Raw genomic sequence first — 24,028 nt, forward strand, 5'->3', positions numbered from 1 at the left:
AGTTTCTCATGGCTTTTGTGATTTCTATTAACCATAAAACAATTATACAGAATTGTGAGAACCAATGTAGAGGCTCTGAAACAAATGCACAACTATAAGAGTCATGGAGAGAAAGAGTGAGAGAGAAAATGAAACATTTCTTCTTCAATTTACTTCAGCAATGCCTTTTTCACAAGAGTGATGTATAAGGAATTTTTGTATGTTCGTTTCAGAATTTCATCCATACCCATTACTGAAACTCTTACTTGGTTTGCCTTTCATTTGTCAAAATCTAGTTTGCTTCATGTTTTATTCATTAGTAATTACTTTGTTAAAGTACTTGCATTCATCTTGAGTTCTTTCTTTCTCTTTCTCTCTTTCTTTTAATTTTTGCAAAAGCAATGGTGGCAGTAGTGCAATGAGCTGTCTTCTGTCTCAGCAGCCAGCACCCCCATTCCCAAGAACACCTCAGAACAACATCCAGAGCATCCTAGGAAGAACAAAATGGCAGCCACCGGGAGTGTCCAGTGTCAAAAGTTGAGTCAAAAGAAAAAGGGAAGTTGAAGACAGTCCTGACACCACAGCAGAACCACAAATGGAAGAAATTGGTTCCCAAACAAACTCATAGAATCATAGAATCATAGAATCATAGAGTTGGAAGAGACCACAAGGGCCATCGAGTCCAACCCCCTGCCAAGCAGGAAACACCATCAGAGCACTCCTGACATATGGTTGTCAAGCCTCTGCTTAAAGATCTCCAAAGAAGGAGACTCCACCACACTCCTTGGCAGCAAATTCCACTGTCGAACAGCTCTTACTGTCAGGAAGTTCTTCCTAATGTTTAGGTGGAATCTTCTTTCTTGTAGTTTGGATCCATTGCTCCGTGTCCGCTTCTCCGGAGCAGCAGAAAACAACCTTTCTCCCTCCTCTATGTGACATCCTTTTATATATTTGAACATGGCTATCATATCACCCCTTAACCTCCTCTTCTCCAGGCTAAACATGCCCAGCTCCCTTAGCCGTTCCTCATAAGGCATCGTTTCCAGGCCTTTGACCATTTTGGTTGCCCTCCTCTGGACACGTTCCAGTTTGTCAGTGTCCTTCTTGAATTGTGGTGCCCAGAACTGGACACAGTACTCCAGGTGTGGTCTGACCAGAGCAGAATACAGTGGCACTATTACTTCCCTTGATCTAGATGCTATACTCCTATTGATGCAGCCCAGAATTGCATTGGCTTTTTTAGCTGCCGCGTCACACTGTTGGCTCATGTCAAGTTTGTGGTCAACCAAGACTCCTAGATCCTTTTCACATGTACTGCTCTCAAGCCAGGTGTCACCCATCTTGTATTTGTGCCTCTCATTTTTTTTGCCCAAGTGCAATACTTTACATTTCTCCCTGTTAAAATTCATCTTGTTTGTTTTTGCCCAGTTCTCTAATCTGTCAAGGTCGTTTTGAAGTGTGATCCTGTCCTCTGGGGTGTTAGCCACCCCTCCCAGTTTGGTGTCATCTGCAAATTTGATCAGGATGCCCTTGAGTCCATCATCCAAGTCGTTGATAAAGATGTTGAATAAGACCGGGCCCAAGACAGAACCCTGTGGCACCCCACTAGTCACTCTTCTCCAGGATGAAGAGGAACCATTGATGAGCACCCTTTGGGTTCGGTCAGTCAGCCAGTTACAAATCCACTGAGTGGTAGCATAGTCAAGACCACATTTTACCAGCTTCTTTACAAGAATATCATGGGGCACCTTGTCAAATGCCTTGCTGAAATCAAGGTAGGCTACATCCACTGCGTTCCCTTCATCTACCAGGCTTGTAATTCTGTCAAAAAACGAGATCAGGTTAGTCTGACATGACTTATTTTTCAGAAATCCATGCTGACTATTGGTGATCACAGCATTCCTTTGTAGGTGCTCACAGACTGTTTGCTTAATGATCTGCTCCAGAATCTTCCCTGCTATTGATGTCAGACTGACTGGGCGGTAATTATTTGGGTCCTCTCTTTTCCCCTTTTTGAAAATAGGGACAACATTTGCCCTCCTCCAGTCTGCCGGGACTTCGCCTGTTCTCCAGGAATTCTCAAAGATGACTGCCAGTGGTTCTGAGATCACATCTGCCAGTTCTTTTAATACTCTTGGATGCAGTTCATCTGGCCCTGGAGACTTGAATACATCTAAACTAGCCAAATATTCTTGTACTATCTCCTTAGTTATTCTGGGCTGTGTTTCCTTTGCTGAATCATTTGCTCCAAATTCTTCAGGTCGGGCATTGTTTTCTTTATCGGAGAAGACTGAGGCAAAGAAGGCATTGAGTAGTTCAGCCCTTTCTGTGTCCCCTGTTTGCATTTCACCATCTTCTCCTCTGAGTGACCCCATTGTTTCTTTGTTCTTCTTTTTGCTACGAACATACCCATAAAAGCCTTTTTTGTTGCTTTTAACCTCTCTAGCAAGCCTGAGTTCATTCTGTGCTTTAGCTTTTCTGACTTTGTGTCTACACGTGCTGGCTATTTGTTTGAATTCCTCTTTGGTGGTTTCCCCCCTTTTCCATTTTTTGTACACATCCTTTTTTAATCTTAATTCAGTTAAAAGTTCTTTAGATAGCCACCCTGGCTTCTTTAGGCACCTTCCATGTTTCCGTCTCATTGGTATTGCCTGACGTTGTGCTTTTAGTATCTCCCTCTTAACAAACTCCCAGCCATCATGAACTCCCTTTCCTTTTAGTATTGTTGTCCATGGGATCTCACCCAGCACTTCCCTAAGTTTTATGAAGTCGGCTTTCTTAAAGTCAAGAAATTGAGTCCTAGTATGCTTGGCTGCTCCTTTCCGCTGTATAGTAAACTTCAGAAGAGCATGATCACTCGCGCCTAATGATCCTTCCACTTCTACCCCACTAACCAGGTCATCAACATTGGTTAGGACCAGATCTAAAATGGCTGTTCCTCTTGTTGCTTCTCCCACTTTCTGGACAATGAAGTTGTCTGCAAGGCCAGTGAGGAATCTGTTTGACCTTATGCTCTTGGCTGAGTTTGACGTCCAACAAATATCCGGGTAATTGAAGTCCCCCATTACTACTATCTCCCTTCCTTTTGCATGCTTGGCCATCTGTTCCAGGAAGGCATCATCTATGTCCTCCGTTTGGCTTGGGGATCTATAGTAAACTCCCACAATGAGGTCTCTGTTATTCTTCTCTCCCTTAATTTTGACCCAAATGCTCTCACTTTGGCTTTGAGGATCTAAATCTTGGATCTCTTCACAGGTATACACATCCCTGACATATAACGCCACTCCTCCTCCTTTCTTGTCTGGTCTGTTTCTCTGAAATAGATTGTATCCCCCCATTATTACATTCCAATCGTGGGACTTATCCCACCAGGTTTCAGTGATGCCTATTATGTCATATTTAGTTTGCTGTACCAAGAGCTCAAGCTCATCTTGTTTATTTCCCATGCTGAATTTTAACAGGGAGAAATGTAAAGTATTGCACTTGGGCAAAAAAAATGAGAGGCACAAATACAAGATGGGTGACACCTGGCTTGAGAGCAGTACATGTGAAAAGGATCTAGGAGTCTTGGTTGACCACAAACTTGACATGAGCCAACAGTGTGACGCGGCAGCTAAAAAAGCCAATGCAATTCTGGGCTGCATCAATAGGAGTATAGCATCTAGATCAAGGGAAGTAATAGTGCCACTGTATTCTGCTCTGGTCAGACCACACCTGGAGTACTGTGTCCAGTTCTGGGCACCACAATTCAAGAAGGACACTGACAAACTGGAACGTGTCCAGAAGAGGGCAACCAAAATGGTCAAAGGCCTGGAAACAATGCCTTATGAGGAACGGCTAAGGGAGCTGGGCATGTTTAGCCTGGAGAAGAGGAGGTTAAGGGGTGATATGATAGCCATGTTCAAATATATAAAAGGATGTCACATAGAGGAGGGAGAAAGGTTGTTTTCTACTGCTCCAGAGAAGCGGACACGGAGCAATGGATCCAAACTACAAGAAAGAAGATTCCACCTAAACATTAGGAATAACTTCCTGACAGTAAGAGCTGTTCGACAGTGGAATTTGCTGCCAAGGAGTGTGGTGGAGTCTCCTACTTTGGAGGTCTTTAAGCAGAGGCTTGACAACCATATGTCAGGAGTGCTCTGATGGTGTTTCCTGCTTGGCAGGGGGTTGGACTCGATGGCCCTTGTGGTCTCTTCCAACTCTATGATTCTATGATTCTATGACATTGAAGTCCATTAATCATTCCCCCGTGTCTCTTATTTAAGGATTTTTTCCTCCCACCACTAGGTCCGCGTGCTGTTTGCTCCATTTGGTCTATGACATCTGGATGATCATCTTCATTAATTGATAGGCTCCTACCTTCAGGAGCACTGTCTCCCTCCCCCACATTAGTCAGTTTAAAGCCCTCCTGATGAGGTTTCTGAGATTTTTGGCAAAAACATTTCTCCCAACCGTTGTGAGGTGCAGCCCATCACTTGCCAGAGGTCCATCTTCAAGAAACTGCAGTCTGTGATCTAAGAATCCAAACCGTTCCTGTTTACACCATTTGCGAAGCCAGCTGTTCACTTCCACTATTTTCCCCTCTCTCCCTGGGCCACGTCGTTCAACTGGGAGGACAGATGAGATGACAATTTGTGCATTTAGTTGCTTCAATTTCCTGTCGAGAGCCTCGTAGTCTCTTTTGATCTTCTGGAGGCTATTGCTTGCAGTGTCATTGGTTCCCACATGAACCAAGAGGAAGGGGTATTTGTCAGTGGGTTTTATGATTCCTTGCAGTCGTTCAGTTACATCTTGGATCTTAGCCCCGGGGAGACAGCACACTTCCCGAGACATCTTGTCAGGCCCACAGATCACTGCTTCTGTTCCCCTCAGTAGGGAATCCCCTATCACCACTACACGCCTACTCTTGGGTTTGGTCGGGGTTCTTCCGTGAGCTGTCCGTTCCAAGGTCGCCTGCACATTCCCTGAGGACTGATTTTGCTGCTCGTCTTCATATACCTGATCGACTGTAATGAGGGAGAGATCCTCAAATGGAGTCTGCTCTTCGTCTTCCATGCTAGGGGAGAGGACCTCAAAACTCAAAACTCAAAACTCCTCTGCATTCATTTCCCAACATATGGAAATTGGGCTGAACGGGTCCTGTTCTGTTCAGTTTCCCACTCGTTCTGAAATAAATGCACACCCTTCATTTGCAGTATGCTATTCTATTTCTTGTAACCACTGTAAGGCTCTCTTCACCGTGGAGCAGGGGTCTGCAACCTGCGGCTCCGGAGCCGCATGTGGCTCTTTTACATCTTTGCTGCAGCTCCGGGGTGGATACTAGCGAGGGGAAGAGGCGCATTGTGCGCCCTGACACTCCTCACTGTGGCGGGCACTGTACTGGCTGTGACATCGCATGGGGGTGGTGCGTGCATTAGTCACGCACCATCCCGACATCACCTTCCCGCCCGCTGTCAGATCGTGGCTCCGGAGATATATTTGTTTTAAATGTCGCAATGGTTTTGCGGCTCCCAGTTGTTGTTTTTTCTTCGGAAACGGGTCCAAGTGGCTCTTTTTGTCTTAAAGGTTGCAGACCCCTGCCGTGGAGCATGGGAGCCCTTTCAGTTCTGCACCACAGTGGTATGTGGGCAGAAAGCGCTGATTGCACTGCTCTTTCCATGCCATGGGCCACCCCTGCAAGGTTCATGGTGTTCACGTAAAGACCTCATTCTCATTCCTAATATATATAGTTAAAACAGCCTTCCTCTCCAAAGGCTTATAAAAAATTAAAAAGGATCGATAAAGTATGCTTTGGAAGAAAAATGGTTTGTCTAGGCAATGTAATTCTCATTATCCAAATCTTCTGAAATGAAACCTCCTGGGGCAAAGGGCTGAGCAATTTGGGGCATATGCAGCTTATTTTCAGGTATATAAGCCTTTTGGCAGTCACATTTAAGTGGTGTTTGTTTTGGTTCGGTTTGTTCTGCTTCCACATTCATTCGCAGGGTTTACGAGAAAAAACTTCATGTTTCTGTGGTGAAGCCCAGAAATAGCTTCATTTGCTTTGTGCTCTCCTTTCTCACAGGCATTTGGCAGAGCGGTTCACATGGCTAAGGAGGGGCATGTTTCTGAATGAGAGGTCTAGCTCATGGCAGCAACAGAGCACTGCTGCTAGCATATTTCTCTCTCTCTCTCTTTCTCTCTCTATATATAATATCCCCTTTGGGTAGTAATAAGTTGCAAACGTTTATGAACTTTAGTTACTGGAATCGAGAGGAAGTTACCCATAGGTTATGCAGATCCTCATATACTGTTGTTGTTGTTTACTTACCACCCACCCACAAAAACCACATACAATATTGTTCACAAGTCCACAGTCCTCTTCAAGCATTTACAATTACATGTGAGAACTCGGACTGGATAGGGGCAATGATGTGTGTGTGAGAGTGTGTTCTGGCTAGCCACCCCTGTCCAGGAGTGGCTGGTGTGGTGGGGCAGTGCTGTGCAGGCCATTCCACTGTGTTGGCTGCTTCTGTCAATATCCCCATGCACACTGCCCCCGCCCCTCCTCTCCTGATCTCCACACATTTAGGTCTGCATTGAGATTCGAACTGCATGGTTAGTGTTAAGTTGTGGGTGAACATATCAGACGACACAGCGATTCTTCAAACAGCCCTTGTTTATTCATAGGCCAGAACAGAACTGAACTGAAGAGTTCAGCCAGCCTGCTTATATAGAGCTCCACTAGAACGCAACAGTAACCATTTTCTGTAACTATCCAATCACTGAACATCACTTTCAATCCCTTATTTGCATATGTGGACCTGAGTGAAAACTATCTACAGTATCCCCCTGCTGGCCCAGGGTGAGAACTTCAGTACATAACAGTTAGGGTATTCAATAGGGACAAATGAAGGTACTACACTTAGGCAGGAAGAACCAGCTGCACAGATATAAGATGGGGGGGGCACCTAGCTTGCCAGTAGTACATGTGAAAAGGATCTAATGGGCCGTAGTGGACCTCAAGCTTGAGTACCTAGAATGTTAGGGGTTGAACCTGGGACCTTCTGCAAAGCAGATGCTCTCTCACTGAGATATGTTCCTTTTCTCTTGTACATAGGATACTAACCAAGCTGAACTGAACACATCTCAGAAAACCCCTTTTGCAAGAAGGTCTGAACTAGAGCCTGCATGTGGGGACATTGGAGCAGGGCTTTTATATGTGCTCTGATCCACTTCAAGCCCATATACAGTCACTCAAACAGGGTTCTGGTTCACACAGAATGGAGGCTGTGCCAATGGACATTCATTTCACTGAGAAGTGCCACCATATGTAATCTATTTTGCATGCAAAAAAAACCCAAAACCCCATACACACCACCCATGGGCACCTCATAATGAGAGAAGAGAAGCTGAAACCCAGCAAAATCCTAAAGGAATTCCAAAGAGTCCTGGGAATGAGGCGGAAAAAGGGACACCTTTTCTGCAGGGAAAGAAAACTTCCAAGAAATTAGAGGTCAGGTTTTGGCAAAGCGCTAGTGTAATTAAGCAAGCAGTGCAGTAAATCACAGGCTACATAATGTCTTTTAAATTGGTTTCTAATAACACATGGCCCTTGTGAAAAGACACTTAGTGCTGGTTATTATTGCTATTGCTAATATTATTAATATTCATAGTATGGCATTCAATTAAGTTTTACTCAGAGTATACTCACTGAAGTTAATGAAGGTGACTAAAATAGGCCCATTAATGTCAATTTGTCTACTCTGGGTAAAACTTAGTTGAATGCCACCCATAACACCACCACTGTTGTTGTAAACCATCTATGCTTGACTCTCCTTTAACTCGAGCAGTAACTGCTTATGACAGGAATGGGAGGGTTCCATCTTATCTTTTGCTTCAGACAGCCAAATGTTTTGGAACAACCCTGCCCTCCCAAAAAATCTCACCCTCCCCTCCCCTAGCATGCAGACTGCGTTGCTTGCAAACATCTTGTCAAAATACTTCTCAGTCATGGCCAGAGTATTTAAGAGATGCTTTCCCTCCATCCTTGCAACAACTACAAAATCCTAAAGAGCAATTTGTTGTTGCCTTTTGTTTCTGTACGGGTGGCGCTGTGGGTTAAGCCACAGAGCCGAGGACTTGCCGATCAGAAGGTAGGCGGTTCGAATCCCTGCCAGGGGGTGAGCTCCTGTTGCTTGGTCCCTGCTCCTGCCAACCTAGCAGTTCAAAAGCACGTCAAAGTGCAAGTAGATAAATAGGTACCGCTCCAGCGGGAAGGTAAACGGCGTTTACGTGCACTGCTCTGGTTCGCCAGAAGCGGCTTAGTCATGCTGACCACATGACCCAGAAGCTGTACACCAGCTCCCTTGGTCAATAAAGCGAGATGAGCGCCACAACCCCAGAGTCGGTCACGACTGGACCTAATGGTCAGGGGTCCCTTTACCTTTTTTTGTTTCTGTACAGCCTTTCTCCATGATTTTGTTACATTCCATTTTTTTAGGATGATTTCCAATAACAATGACAACTGTACGAATAAATACAATTATCACTAAATAGTGCAGAACATGCCTGCAATGATGTGTCAGGAGATTTTGCTTCCAAGTTCCCATTAGCATGACATCCCATTAACATTATATGAGTCTGATGTATTGCAGTCGGCCTCGCCATAGGATTATTACAGGAAACTGGATGTTACTAGCTCAGGCAGAGAGAGCTTCAGGCAGGCTTCCATAGCCACATGGAAAACCTGGGAGTGGTGCGGATGGCAGCAGCATTTGGAAACCTCATAGCCCAAGGACCCATACCTCAAATTCAATGGGATCTTTAAGTATGTCCATCATTTCATGTGCCCAAATAACATTTGCCCACCAGGGAGTCTGCTATATAGTCTTGCCTCAGATGTTTTTAGCAACTTAAGATCTGCGGAGGCTTTTAGCTTAATGGAGGTTTACACAACCTTTTGCCCTACGGTTTAAATGTCTCCAGCCCTGGTGGGCCTTGTGGTAAGTGAGGGTTTGGGTGTGTGCTGGGAAGGATAAGGATGAAGGAGAGCCTTCATGTATGTAGCAGTAAATGTAAAAATAATGCAGTATCCAAAAAAAATTATAAACGCAGCCTGAATGTTCCAAAGCTTAGCTAGGTTTTGCTTGGTTAGGAGTCAAAACCAACTGCTCTCTGCTGTATAGGACCATTTAAGCTGCCCAGATCTTATAGGCAGATAGCAGACCTCCTCCATATGAACTTGAAGAATCTGGTGCACTGAATCTCAGTGATTCTCAAAGCTGGTATAGAAATCCATTGGAGAGATCCATTGGGGAGTTGAGGGTATGTGAATGCTACTGGCTGTCGGTGGGGGACAGGGGACAGGTTAGTGGGTGGAAATCAGCTGGTGCAAGAAAGTAAAACAGGTCTAACAGTGGTGCCCAATGTGCTGCACTGCACGTCCCATCAGCTTCAGTCAACATAGCCAATGGTCAAGGGTGATGGGTGATAGAGACGGTCCATAGCATAGGGAGGGCAGCATGTTAGTTGTCTTTCTGGGTTGAAGGGCAGAACTGCCAATTGGGTTCTACACAAAGGGAAAACACGACTGGCAAAAATTCAGATAACCAATGCTGGGCTTATAAGCATTGCTAGTAAGCAATCCAGACTTGAAAGAAGACACGCAGAGGAGGGTATCTTTGGGCCTTGCATTTGGATTTGTAATTTTAATACAAATCCACCCAGATACAGATCTTAATTGAAGGCAGAGGTTAGGATAATTTGCGGATATTTCATGATTACTATCGTGACAGGGTTGCCTCCCAAGCAGGCAAGTATCTTGTGGAAATCAGCCTGCAAGAACACAGCATGTGCAGGGAAGCAACACACACAGCTGTGCTGGGAAGGGGGGGGGAGGAAGGAAGACGTTGACAGGGAGGGAGCCTCGCTTCCTAAGAAGAGCTGTCTCAAGTAGGAAGGGGTCTGCACACGCGAACCTCACCCAAGCCCAGCGGTTCCCCACCGTCCCACCCCTTCAGCACAGGGTGGAGCACATCACAAACGGCAGACTTTGAGAAGCAACTTCAAAGGTTCTCCCTGGAGGATTTTCCCGTAACAGAATTGAGAAACATGAAAATACCAAGCCCTCTTGTTTTTCTTTACTCACTTAATCAGTCACATTGCTTCTTCAAAGGTTAATTGCTATTTTTTATGCAACGTACATCCCCTCCCCTCAATATATTTCCAGTTTTGTTTGTCTTTTTTGTTTCCTTGCCTACTTGGATTGATTAGGTTGTCATGCCGGAAGGCCAAGAGCACAATTGTGTGCATGTTTACTCAGAGGTAAAGCCTACTGTGCTCAATGGGCCTTACTCATGGGGTACAGTTGGATAGGATTGTTATGGGATCTACAAAGATTTGCACTCACTGATCACATTATTTGAACTTTTATATACTTTTAATCTATTTAAAAGTTATGTATTGTTCTTTGCAATTAACCTCCAGGATGTTTCTCTCTCTCTCTCTCTCTCTCTCTCTCTCTCTCTCTCTCTCACACACACACACACAGAGAGAGAGAGAGAGAGAGCCCACATGACAAAAATCTATACACAAGCAATTTGTTCCCAATTGACTCTTATAATAGCTTTTGTGTTGCTCTGCAAAGCCACACACATGAACATTCACTTTAACATGCTTTGCCATGCTAAAATGCTAGCCTTAATTGGGTGTGTTTGCGTGAAAGAAATGGCGTTTTAAGCTCCTGTAAGATACAGCACAAGACAACTGTATACGCAACCAAGTCTTCACAAAAGAACAGCTCTTTGAAATGCTCAGTGAACTAGATGGAGATTAAATTTATAGACATTCTATTTCTTCATTAATTCAGAGATCAATCCTGGTTATGGGGAGCCAGCGAAAGTTACACTGACTTAATTTAAGCCAGAGTAAAGTATGCCAGATCCAAACCCTGGGCTGGTCCCAGTCTGGCATAGTGAAAAGAAACCATGAAAACAGAGATCCATCTCAGCCAGCATTGCCACAAGAATGGTGCTCACACGGGAGAATTCCCAAGCACCATTCTAGGTAGCTCATGGGAAGAGGCTCTCAACCGCCGGCCCAGGAATGCAAACTAAGAGGGCACATGTGGTGTCCCTAGCAATGCTCAATTCATCAGCCTATCAGCACAGGCCACACATTGTGCACTCCAGGCATGCGTACCGCACACTTTACCAATCACATAGCCATGAGCACCAACAGCATGGCACATATCAACCAGGTAAAACAAATACAGGTGGAGCACACCAACACATCCCACACTCCACATGCTGCCACTGCCTGGGCTACACCATAGAATGTGCAACACACATGGGGAGATGCCTGTGGATATTTTATTGAAAGCACCCTATGAAATACACACAACAAAGGCAGCCATCAGACAACAAACACACAGCCCTCCCCAAACCCCAAAACAAGCCCACCTGCAGCAGGGATGATCCCAGACCTTGGCAGCAGGCACTGCCTCCTTGTCTTTAGGGAGAGACAAATCCATAAATTTTACTTTCTCACGTTTTCAGCCTGAAGTTTTCCCCATTTGCAATTTTAAAAAGGAAATCCACATGAACATTCACATTTCTCCTAATATATGCATATTTGCATGTTTGACATAATATAAACATTTCTGCAAGTATTTCCCCTAAAATAAGACCATTATTTTCATTATTTTCACTAATATAGACATTTCCCCCCTAGTATATACTTCACTGTATAACAGTTTTGGTTGGGGAACCGGATTGCAAAATTCAGAGATGTGTGAATTCTGAAAGATAGCTGCATTTCAGTTTGCATATTGGCCCCATGAGGGCAAATCAGGTTGATTCCCATTAAAATACTAAGTGACCCAATTTCTCCCCCCACCTCTACCTTCTCCTCGCTGTCTCTTCTACTCTCAGCAAAGCGCTTGCTGACAGAAGGGGAAAGATCACCCTGTGGATGGGGCAAATGTTAATGAGGCCCCCAACACTTCTCCAAAATGGGCATGAGTTGAGGTGAAACACTTCACAAAAAGCGGCCCCTATTTCAGCTAAGCCTTTGATAGGCTATGCCTCCCATTACTGAAGAATACTGTATTTGAAACCTGGAATTCAACGTATGCCCAACCCCATCTGTCACTCAAGCACTGGCAATGTCTACCGCTGCATATTAAACCGTTGCGCACAAACACAGTCAAAAGGAGAAATGTATGCTGTTCCTTATGTGAGCCAGTGTTTGCAAAAGTTGAATCTGAAGGAGGAGGAAAGGCTTGTAAAGGCATGAAGTGTATTTTCAAAGCTGGCAGGCTTGCCAAATACTTTTTTGCCAAATACACAGCAACCACTTAACGGATGTAGAGAGGGGGAGAGGGAACCTCAGTCCTGAGGGCCAAATCCAAATCACTATCTGGCCCTCAGGATTCTTATCAGGTCACACACATGTCCAAGTCACCCCCCCCCCTCACCCTGCTCTGCACCCTCTTTACCTGGCTCAAAATTGTCTTTGAAACTCTGATTATGCTTCTCACTTGCATGGATGGAGGGTATTTGTGCTAGCCAAATGTATGAAGGTACAAGCCACATTCATTGCTCTGCCCACATTTGCCTCTAGCCCTGCCATCAAATGGAACGTAGCCCTCAGAATGTAGCCACATTCTGAAAAAGTTCACCTGCTCTAGTTGCAGAGTGAGTAGCCCTCGGAAGTTGCGTTTGCCTCGTCTCTGGTGGAAATAATACTCCAGGAAGGAGCTTTGTTGATTATTCCCCCCCAGGTGCTTCTACCTCCCCACACCTAACAGCACTCTGGATCCATGTTTACAGGAGCACTCCTGTCCCTCCTGTGAGGCAATTGCCTCTCCCTGGTAGTGCTTTGCATCGACAAAAGACCCGTCAGGCTTCATTACGACAGTGTAACTTGTAGTTTGCCCCTCAAATGTTAAGGCTTCACAGCCATGATTAAGCTTAGAAGAAGCTGGACTTGAAAAAGCTGGCTAAATTGGTTCTTCTTTCCAGTGGCGTAGCATGGGTTGTCAGCACCCGGGGCAAGGCAAGTAATTTGCGCCCCCTAACCCATGGATTTGCGCCCCCTAACCCATGGATTTGCGCCCCCTAACCCTAACCCCCAGATGTTGCGCCCGGTGCGGCCGGGCCCCCCTGCACCCCCCACGCTACGCCACTGCTTCTTTCCAAAGAATTATGTTCCCATAGAGCCCTAGTTTTAACCAGTCTCTTTTTATTTTCAGTTCTTTATTTTCCACTAGCTTGAGCAACCTTCTCTAACCCGGTGCCATCCTGATGCTTTGGAACACAATGCCCATCATCCCTGACCACTGGCCTGTCTGAGGCAGGAGTCTAAAACAGCAGCTAGGGGAGAAAAAACAGTCTTGTAATTCAGCGGAAGGGGCGATCCATGTGCTACTGATCTGTCAAATATGTTGTTTCTGCAGAGGTATTACCTATTCTGCACCCCCCACCCCACACACCTGCCACAAATCTCTGTCCCTGTGTACATAAAGACTGCATTCTTATTACACGCTGATGTGGCTTCATCACTTTGGGTTTTATGCCGTTCTCCTTGGCAGCAAGAATAACTGATTCCTGTGTGTTCCACTGAAGGAGCCACGTGATGCTGATTCTCTCATGCACTGCCATGGAAATGGGAATGGAAATAGCTCAGGTGACCATGTGAGGTGGACCCCTGCCAAGCAATTGCATTTAACAAGAGCTGGAGATAAAGGGAGCACGTGGACCGTTCAAAGAACTCCAAAGACATGCATTCACAGGCACCCACACACACATAGACAGCCTTCCTCCACCCCTTCAACAGCCCTTTTGATATACTACAGTTTTCCTCACTTTTTTTTTATTTTAAAAAAAAATTATTCGTCTCCGTCAGCATGTTTGAACCAACAGCCAGGTTGGGCAATCCTTCCTAGAAGATTTAAATACCACTGAGGCCAGATTTCTATGATGCAGGAGTTCTCACACTTTGTCACAGCATGCCTCCCAGCGTAAACCTCCTCACAAGTAAATCAAGGTGCTTTCACATTTCACAGGGCAACCTCCCCCAAAGAGGCTCACCTGGTGCTTTTGTTACATAGTTTTAGGTGACAGGCAAAAACATTCCTCTTCACCCAGCCTCTGGCTAATTAAACAGCCTTTAGCCTTTTAAACTTTCTTTTTGAGGGGAGGGGTGTGACATACACTTACTACAATACCATATGGCATGAAACTCACCTGAATTTTGATGTGTGCTTACATAATGCCCCCAAATGAATCTTCTTTGCTATTATTCTTAATTACTGTAATTTACACAGATCCCTTCTTCGGTTATCTAACACTGTTTCTATGCTGGAAACTGCAAAGGGAGCTATGTAACGTCAGACACAGGCCACAACAAACCAGTCCAATTAAACAATCATGTTGCGTTTGGTTACTCCTATCGTATATAGATCTGTATTTAGTTCCAGCTTATTACAATATAGATTGATGGACCTGATGGCAACATAATCTAGGTAAGTGAATACCTGCTTCCTGATAGGGATCTAGGAGTCCTAAATTTAGGAATTTGGAGATGGAGTCCCTGTGTCTGCTCATACTGATGCAAGGCTGCCTCAGGTAAAAAGGGTGTTGTCATACACTTTGCATGACCTATGGATCAAAAGACAGTTGCCGCACATTTTGTGGCCCATTAAGTATACTACCTTGTAGCCTGAAAAACTGGCTTGCTTGATTTTGTGATAACTCTGTAAGAAATGGCTGATTGTCGTTTTTCTATGCACTGAACGGACTTTTCTAAATAAACAAAATTAGTTAGGTTCTTGTAAAAAAGCTACAGCAGGGATGGGCTCCCTTTTTTATTACTGTTTATGCATATTATAATTTCAGATGTTTAACCCTAACACTTCCTCCCCAAGGGGAACCCAAGACTGCTCACAGCAGTAAAATTACATGAAATGATTCAAAACATTATGACAGCAGTTAAAACCAGTGGAATAAAAACTTCATAAAACTGTCAGCCAAAAAGCCTGGACACATTTTTCAAAAAGTATTTACATATTTCATGAATGCAGGTAAACAGATCTCTGCATGCTCAGAAATCTGCACAAAGTTCTGAGCTGTTGTCGAGGAGGGTGCACAATGCCTGTCACACACTCTCCAGTCCCCTATTAGCGCACACTCAGACACAACCCCTTTCACACTCACACACCCATCATAGACACAGATTCTAGAGCCTCTGGGAAAGAACCAATAAGCAGAATTCTGCTTACAGAAAGGATGCTCAAGGTCACTATTAACCGATTCCTCATCCTCCTGCATCCCTGGTCTAGGGCATAAAACTGCCCACATAGTGTCAGTTGCTTATATCATTGTGGGAGAACAAACCCCCAGGAACACAAGCAGAAGGTTTGATCCTAAAGGACTCCTCCCTGCTCAGCAAATGTCCTTCCATGAAGGAAGGTAGTAGGGTTTAAAAATAAAAAAGCTGCAGCTGTGTTGAACTACCTCCTATGCCAGTTTGGGGGTTTGGAGGCTTCCTTAAACCTCTGGAACAGATTTTTGGGAAGTGTGGGGGTTGGGGGAGTCAGCTGAAATCATATCCGGCCCTACCATTTGCAGGAACCTTCAATTATGGAGGGATTAATTCTGTGCATGGAGGAGCACCATAGGATCTAGCTGTTTGTGTGGGTGGGCATGCACAAATGCTCCCATATGGAGGCAAGCTTGCTTGGTCAAGTAGTCTATATGGAGCAGTGGGGTGGGAATCCAGCTAACTAGGCATTCAATTAACTGATCTTATATTCAGGGGGGGGGGAAGCAGGAGGGAGAAGAGGGAGGGAATCATTTATTTATGCTGTTCATGTTAGGGCCATCATTTATTCATACTGTTGATATAGTTCTTTCATCAGCTTCATATCACAGTTGATCATACATCCAAACAGTGCCTGGGTCTAAACACCACCATCACCACCAAAAAGGAAAAAAGAAAAACGGAGCCAAAAATCCGCAGCACTTTAAATGTTGCTTTTCAACACACACTGTGCAAAGGTGCGTACGTTAGGCCAACAAACACATCCACACACATATACACAAAGTGGCAGTTCAACGCTTCTGGGACCGGAAAAGAAAAGGGAAAAAAAACATGTATAATTCAGTATTCTTGTCTCTCTGTAGGCTTTATATAGCAATTTAACTAAAGGCAAGGGGGCTTTCCGAGTGAACTGAAATGGAATGAAAGAAAAGCCAGGCATGGAATTGTAAGGAAGGAATGTTCCTTCTTGCGGCCATCTAGTCTAACCTCCTGCACCAAGGTATCATGAGGAAAAGTGCAAGCAAAGTCCACCCAGATGTCCTGCGTTCTACAGCCATGATTTTATAAACATGGTTTCAGGCAGTGTTTGCAGTACAGTATTTCTAATATATTGATGCATGCCACTCCAGTTTCTGAATGGTGAGAGATTCCAGGTTTTCCCAGGGTTTGTGTCTCCTTCAGAATGAGGGACAGAGGAGACTATGGTGCCTCTATGATAAATGGTTCATTCACACATATATGAGCCTATGATGGAGAAAGTGCAGAGCATTCACATCCCCAAAGGGTCTTGCTTCTCCTGTAGCCACAGCCTTGGATTCAGACAGAAATCAAGCACTGCTCAGTCTCTTCTGTTTTCCCAGCCTGCTGCTTCCAGCTTCTAGCTCCCATAACTCAATTCTCCACTCTGGCCTTTGTCTGTCTGTGAGTTGAGGGAAGGGAACCCACCCACAGCACTGAACCACTTCCTTTGTTACCTTAATGACCCATGCTTATAAGGTTATGTTCTTTGTTGTATATTTTGTTGGTGTAAACTTGTGCATAGTAATATAGAAAAGAGGTATACAAGTTAAAAGTGAAATGAAATACTTAGGCTGTTACCTCACAAGGAAGCTAGCCTGGCTATTCCAGGAATTTGAATCCTTTCTTAGATTTTAACATTTTCTGGTTCCAGGAATTAGAAGGCTATTGGCATGCCACCTACTCCTCCCTTCCCAAACTAATAACACTATATTTTATACCGCGTGGGTTCGTTCATACTGATTTCAACTAGCATGTCGTGAAACAGAGATACAGGGACGCTGCCTCCCAACACCAGCATCACTGCTGCTTACTTGGGACAGCACTGGGGCAGGGCGAGGAGGCGGAGCTTCAGTATCAGCAGGTTGGCTCCACCCCCACCCCTCTACTATGGCTTACGGCCTATTTGACTTTAATTATGCCCGGTCACTGTGGCAATCTAACTCATAACCCCCATCCTGAATGCACTTATAACTAAGGCACTTATAACTAAGCACAGCTTTCAAATTATGGTGATGCCAAACCGCCAATTATCATGGTGACATGTTCATACACAACAAGCAAGTGAAAACTAAATAATGTAAGCTAGGTGGAAAGATGTTCAGCCTAGATACTGAACATTGCATTTTAGACTGAGGCAGCAGACAACCAAAGGTATGGCAGATACAATTAAGTAGATGTAAATAAGTACCACCGATAAGAAGTGCACAAGTTAGAGAACATATATACCTGTACACACTGCTATTTTTCTAGAAAAATCATAGAATCATAGAATCATAGAGTTGGAAGAGACCACAAGGGCCATCGAGTCCAACCCCCTGCCAAGCAGGAAACACCATCAGAGCACTCCTGACATATGGTTGTCAAGCCTCTGCTTAAAGACCTCCAAAGTAGGAGACTCCACCACACTCCTTGGCAGCAAATTCCACCGTCGAACAGCTCTTACTGTCAGGAAGTTCTTCCTAATGTTTAGGTGGAATCTTCTTTCTTGTAGTTTGGCTCCATTGCTCCGTGTCCGCTTCTCTGGAGCAGCAGAAAACAACCTTTCTCCCTCCTCTATGTGACATCCTTTTATATATTTGAACATGGCTATCATATCACCCCTTAACCTCCTCTTCTCCAGGCTAAACATGCCCAGCTCCCTTAGCCGTTCCTCATAAGGCATCGTTTCCAGACCTTTGACCATTTTGGTTGCCCTCCTCTGGACACGTTCCAGTTTGTCAGTGTCCTTCTTGAATTGTGGTGCCCAGAACTGGACACAGTACTCCAGGTGTGGTCTGACCAGAGCAGAATACAGTGGCACTATTACTTCCCTTGATCTAGATGCTATACTCCTATTGATGCAGCCCAGAATTGCATTGGCTTTTTTAGCTGCCGCGTCACACTGTTGGCTCATGTCAAGTTTGTGGTCAACCAAGACTCCTAGATCCTTTTCACATGTACTGCTCTCAAGCCAGGTGTCACCCATCTTGTATTTGTGCCTTTCATTTTTTTTGCCCAAGTGCAATACTTTACATTTCTCCCTGTTAAAATTCATCTTGTTTATTTTTGCCCAGTTCTCTAATCTGTCAAAGTCATTTTGAAGTGTGATCCTGTCCTCTGGGGTGTTAGCCACCCCTCCCAGTTTGGTGTCATCTGCAAATTTGATCAGGATGCCCTTGAGTCCATCATCCAAGTCGTTGATAAAGATGTTGAATAAGACCGGGCCCAAGACAGAACCCTGTGGCACCCCACTAGTCACTCTTCTCCAGGATGAAGAGGAACCATTGATGAGCACCCTTTGGGTTCGGTCAGTCAGCCAGTTACAAATCCACTGAGTGGTAGCATAGTCAAGACCGCATTTTACCAGCTTCTTTACAAGAATATCATGGGGCACCTTGTCAAATGACTTGCTGAAATCAAGGTAGGCTACATCCACTGCGTTCCCTTCATCTACCAGGCTTGTAATTCTGTCAAAAAACGAGATCAGGTTAGTCTGACATGACTTATTTTTCAGAAATCCATGCTGACTATTGGTGATCACAGCATTCCTTTGTAGGTGCTCACAGACTGTTTGCTTAATGATCTGCTCCAGAATCTTCCCTGCTATTGATGTCAGACTGACTGGGCGGTAATTATTTGGGTCCTCTCTTTTCCCCTTTTTGAAAATAGGGACAACATTTGCCCTCCTCCAGTCTGCCGGGACTTCGCCTGTTCTCCAGGAATTCTCAAAGATGACTGCCAGTGGTTCTGAGATCACATCTGCCAGTTCTTTTAATACTCTTGGATGCAGTTCATCTGGCCCTGGAGACTTGAATACATCTAAACTTGCCAAATATTCTTGTACTATCTCCTTAGTTATTCTGGGCTGTGTTTCCTTTGCTGAATCATTTGCTCCAAATTCTTCAGGTCGGGCATTGTTTTCTTTATCGGAGAAGACTGAGGCAAAGAAGGCATTGAGTAGTTCAGCCCTTTCTGTGTCCCCTGTTTGCATTTCACCATCTTCTCCTCTGAGTGACCCCATTGTTTCTTTGTTCTTCCTTTTGCTACGAACATACCCATAAAAGCCTTTTTTGTTGCTTTTAACCTCTCTAGCAAGCCTGAGTTCATTCTGTGCTTTAGCTTTTCTGACTTTGTGTCTACACGTGCTGGCTATTTGTTTGAATTCCTCTTTGGTGGTTTCCCCCCTTTTCCATTTTTTGTACACATCCTTTTTTAATCTTAATTCAGTTAAAAGTTCTTTAGATAGCCACCCTGGCTTCTTTAGGCACCTTCCATGTTTCCGTCTCATTGGTATTGCCTGACGTTGTGCTTTTAGTATCTCCCTCTTAACAAACTCCCAGCCATCATGAACTCCCTTTCCTTTTAGTATTGTTGTCCATGGGATCTCACCCAGCACTTCCCTAAGTTTTATGAAGTCGGCTTTCTTAAAGTCAAGAAATTGAGTCCTAGTATGCTTGGCTGCTCCTTTCCGCTGTATAGTAAACTTCAGAAGAGCATGATCACTCGCGCCTAATGATCCTTCCACTTCTACCCCACTAACCAGGTCATCAACATTGGTTAGGACCAGATCTAAAATGGCTGTTCCTCTTGTTGCTTCTCCCACTTTCTGGACAATGAAGTTGTCTGCAAGGCCAGTGAGGAATCTGTTTGACCTTATGCTCTTGGCTGAGTTTGACGTCCAACAAATATCCGGGTAATTGAAGTCCCCCATTACTACTATCTCCCTTCCTTTTGCATGCTTGGCCATCTGTTCCAGGAAGGCATCATCTATGTCCTCCGTTTGGCTTGGGGATCTATAGTAAACTCCCACAATGAGGTCTCTGTTATTCTTCTCTCCCTTAATTTTGACCCAAATACTCTCACTTTGGCTTTGAGGATCTAAATCTTGGATCTCTTCACAGGTATACACATCCCTGACATAGAGGTGCCAGAACTCACCACCTCCCTTATTCTCCTATAATGGCAATGGCACCCACCTGAGAGGTGCCGGAACCCCTGTGCTGTACATCTTAGAAGGCCTAAGTGCTTACATTGCATTTATTATGGGACTGATCAGTGCTGTTTTTTATACAGGAAGGCTGCTAGGAAGTCATTTGCACAGGGCTCCCTCAACTAGATTTTACTCTTTGATCTGTGTCTGTTGCTGGTCAAGCAAATCAATATAATCCTAGAACTGGCCATGTTTGCATCATGCAGGGTCAGTTGAACCCAGATTGCAGCCAACAAGTTAGAAAAATGCCTCCAAGATGCCTCTATGATATTTTGGGTGATGTTAGGTACTTTAACAATGATGCTCTAATGGTATCTAAACTTATGCAGTTATTGGTCCATAAGAGTCAGCCATCATTACATATAATTGAGTTGATAAGGGGGAAATGGAATGTGTGGTTTGGTTATGCTTTAAACTCCCTGCGATGCTAGGCTTCTCCCAATCAGATACATAATCTCTATAAATATAAAATTCATGTTTTAAAATATAGGCCTGTCTAATCTCGAGCTACCAAAGATGGTGGGGTACAGTGGTGGATGCAGGGAGAGATAGTGGTTCTCTAGTAGACAAAGTAAGGCTGAAATCTGCATGTAGCCTGCCAGCGCTTTTCTCCAAACCATGCAGTCCCAGGCTGCTTCCAGCCCACTTCTAGCTGAATTTCTACTTAACTAATTCTTGCATAAGTAAAAATCTGCATAATCAGATCTGACAACTACATATTTGTTCATTTAATCATCACCCGTGACCTGATGTTTCAGAGGTTTAGGTTGCAAAGCAACATACAATGCAGAAAGTGCATTCCGGTGGACTGTACATGCCAACAACTGCTGCAGCTTTGTGTTTTATGAGGCCTGTGCAGGTTGCCTGCTGCTCTCAGGGATAGTGGAAGATGCTGGCACAGGTGCTGTTCCCCAGTGTTGAACTACGATTCAGTTGCCACTCTGGTTGGTATTTGTAAACAGAATGGGAGGCACCATCCTGCCCTTCATCTCAGGCAGCAGAATGTCTTGGGTTAGCCCTGCTGATATCCAGTTTCTGCACCTTCCTCTGCTCAGGACTTGTGCAAGCTGTCTCTGTAGCTGGCACATATGCATCTCTATGCTGACAGCATTGTGAAAGGAGACCAGAGAAAGTACATATCCCATTCCAGGACAGGACGAGAAGATTGCAAGGTTCACTCCCACCCCCACCACCAATTGTGGTATTTCTAAAGTAGACTCTCATCTATGAGCAACTCTCCTAGGAATCTCGGGCTTTTTAGTTTAGAACAAAGGCAAGTAAGGGGGCACATGATAGAGGTGTATAGGATATTTGTATGCTGTAGAGAAATTGGGTATGTAGAAGCTTCTCTCTTTCTCTCTCATCAGAATGTTGAAGGAATCAGGACAGACAAAATAAAGTATTCTTCATGCAGTGCATAAACTAGGGAAGCTGGTATCACAACATGGAGTGATGGCCATCAACTCAGATGGTTTTTAAAAAGAGAATTAGGCAACTTTGTGGAAGATAAGTCTATCTGGTTGGCTATTATGGGAGCAAGCTGCTAGATGGGCCATTGACCTGACACAGCAGGGGCTCTTACGTTCTTATGAATTTTAAGTGTTTAATTTAAGGTTATTTTTTAAAATACTGTTTAATCAATAGCTCGTGGCAACAACCTATCCATTACAAACAGTACTTTTCTTTTGCTGATGTTGCTTTTAAGCATTTCAAACATTTGCACAATCATGAGTGAAAGAGGCTTTCACAACATCATCATTGGCAAATTGTATTTGCACATGTCTGAGGAAGATATCAGTAAGCAGCAGCGTGCCAGGTCATATTGTTCCTTGAGGCTGCAAATCATCCCCCTCCCTGGTGGATCAAAACAACCGCATGAAGAACTGCAGAGCTAAGAGCACCAAAGAAACATCATCAAGGACAGAAGCACTTTTATTTTCAGCAACGGCCTTTCTGTCTGCTTACGACCCCAGCTGCAAGTACACTGTGTACTTCGTAGGGTTGCTTTCATGATTACTATGAAGAACTCAAGAGCCCGAGCCAAAGCGAGAGAGATGCAAACATTCATTCTGGCTGAAAGGGACAGGATGCACCATGATCCTGCCACCTGATGTACGAGGGCACGCAGAAGATGTGCAGGATCCTGGGCAGAACTGTAAAACGCATGCACCTCTGAAAGGCAAACACAGAGCAGGAAAGTCGCATTGGGAGACACTGATGCCAGAGGCATGCCAGAGGGAGGGCAGGCACAATTGTTTTGTTACACCATGCCTTTTGAGGTATTAAAAGTTTTGTTTCTTTCATTACTGATTTGGAAGCAGTCCACACATTTTTGTTACTCTTGTTTGTTTTCTATGAATTTCAATGGGAGACCCAGAAAGTGCTCTTCTCGTCTGTCACTGTTTTTCATCCAAATGGCATGGGGTTTTCTGGTACTCTACTCCCCCACTGCCCAAGGATTAGACCTGTGACATTTCAGGACAAAGGGCCCCCATTTATGAGAAACTAAAAGGCACACAACACAGCCTAACAGAGACAGCCAACATGACATGGTGCCTCCAGGTGTTGTTCAGACTACAAATGCCCTAGGGAGCATAGCCAATGGTCAGGAATGGGAGGGTAGTCCAACAACATCTGGAGAGTAGCATGTTGGCTACGCCTGTCCTAACTGCCATGTGAATGAAGCAGAACTACTAAGTGGCACAGCAAAGGAGTAACCAGGTAGACAGATAGATGCTAATCTTAAGAAGCAAGGTGGAGGAACTTAGGTGCCAGGTAGTCTGAAGCCATAGGAGAGAAACTGAACTGATTTTGTGTATAGGAAACACCATAGGGAACCACCAGACAGCGAGAGAAACAGCTCAAGGAAAGTAAATCACATGTCGCTCACTTTCATAAACTCCCTCCCCTTGCTTGCCTTTCACCACCATGACTGGAGAGTTCTCTGTGGGCAATGAGGGCAAAAGGCCTATTACATTGTTGGAGACCTGTTGCGTTGGTACAGAATGGTCAGGTTGGATTATGCCTGCTGCCTCTTCACCCCCTCCCAGTAACCTTTCTGTGAACTGTAAAAGGTAAAGGTAAAGGTACCCCTGCCCGAACGGGCCAGTCTTGACAGACTCTGGGGTTTGTGCGCCCATCTCACATCTATTGGCCGGGGGCCAGCGCTGTCCGAAGACACTTCCGGGTCACGTGGCCAGCGTGACAACGCTGCTCTGGCGAGCCAGAGCCGCACACGGAACGCCGTTTACCTTCCCGCTGGTAAGCGGTACCTATTTATCTACTTGCCCCCGGGGGTGCTTTCGAACTGCTAGGTGGGCAGGCGCTGGGACCGAGCAGCGGGAGCGCACCCCGCCGCGGGGATTCGAACCGCCGACCTTTCGATCGGCAAGCCCTAGGCGCTGAGGCTTTAGCCTGTGAACTGTACCGGCGCCCAATTTAGGTAAAGCAGCAAGCTGGAGAGTCAGAGAAGCGTTTGAGAGCAATGTCTGAGTTCTGTTTGAATCCAAGGCTGTGGCTATCAAAGAAACAAGACCTTTTGGGGTAATTCTGTGAACCCCTCAGGTTGTATGTATGTGTAAATAAACTACAGTGGTACCTCGGGTTACAGACGCTTCAGGTTACAGACACTTCAGGTTACAGACTCTGCTAACCCAGAAATAGTACCTCAGGTTAAGAACTTTGCTTCAGGACGAGAACAGAAATTGTGTGGCGGTAGCAGGAGGCCCCATTAGCTAAAGTGGTACCTCAGGT

At 44.9% G+C, this 24,028-nt stretch overlaps 2 long non-coding RNA genes across 7 annotated transcripts in view; one reads left to right on the plus strand and one right to left on the minus strand.

The window, feature by feature from the left end:
• LOC309542303 overlaps nucleotides 1-533 on the plus strand; it is a 220,030-nt gene extending 219,497 nt beyond the window's left edge. For all 6 annotated transcript variants that reach the window (XR_014224163.1, XR_014224164.1, XR_014224165.1 and 3 more), the window contains one exon: nucleotides 422-533. This is a non-coding gene — a long non-coding RNA (uncharacterized lncRNA). The remainder of the gene's footprint in view (nucleotides 1-421) is intronic.
• The window catches only part of LOC309542309, a 239,835-nt gene that overhangs the window by 94,184 nt on the left and 121,623 nt on the right, over nucleotides 1-24,028 (minus strand). The window lies entirely within an intron of this gene.

Source organism: Podarcis vaucheri, assembly GCF_965113315.1.
Source record: "Podarcis vaucheri genome assembly, chromosome: 10".
Taxonomy (NCBI): domain Eukaryota; kingdom Metazoa; phylum Chordata; class Lepidosauria; order Squamata; family Lacertidae; genus Podarcis; species Podarcis vaucheri.